We start from the raw sequence: 591 nt of genomic DNA, 5'->3' as shown, positions 1-591 counted from the left end.
TATTTGTTTTGTGTAATGATGTAATGACCCAAGGCAAGTATGAGCCAGTGGGTGGCAAGACAGGTAAAGCTGGCAGACCATGTTTGACATGTAGCAAAGCTCTGTTTACCATGATGCTTGATTCAGTGCGTCTGTCAGTAGCTGGCTATACCCATGCTGGGCAGAAGAGAGCTTGGAGAGCTTTTGACAGTTTTTCTTGACCTCTCCCTGTCCTCTTTCCTAATTGAATGTGCCAGACAACTAGGTGAACCTAGATCCTAAAAGACACTGGTCGATGTGGGACACCAAAAGGGAAAAGTTGGGACGTACATATAGCCTCTAGTCACAGTGGGGCTACCCTAGAAATCACCGTTGTGTACTTGAATGTTCTTCCTGCCTTAAGTGTTACTAGAATGGTGGTCATCTTCCCATTCTCCTTTCGATCCAGACGTGCACTCAATACATGCCTGCCAAGTTTCTTCGGTCAACCCTGTCATGGTGGTATATTGTTGATCCTCAGTTCAATCAAGAGAGCTTATGTTTTGCTAAATCAATAGCTCATGACCTAGCAGTTCATTCCTGCAGCTCTTGCAGCTGACAGTGATCCTGGCT

The sequence above is a fragment of the Electrophorus electricus genome, chromosome 22 (genome assembly GCF_041902795.1).
Source record: "Electrophorus electricus isolate QZ-2024a chromosome 22, ASM4190279v1, whole genome shotgun sequence".
NCBI lineage: Eukaryota > Metazoa > Chordata > Actinopteri > Gymnotiformes > Gymnotidae > Electrophorus > Electrophorus electricus.
Note: the sequence above shows the minus strand (reverse complement) of the source record.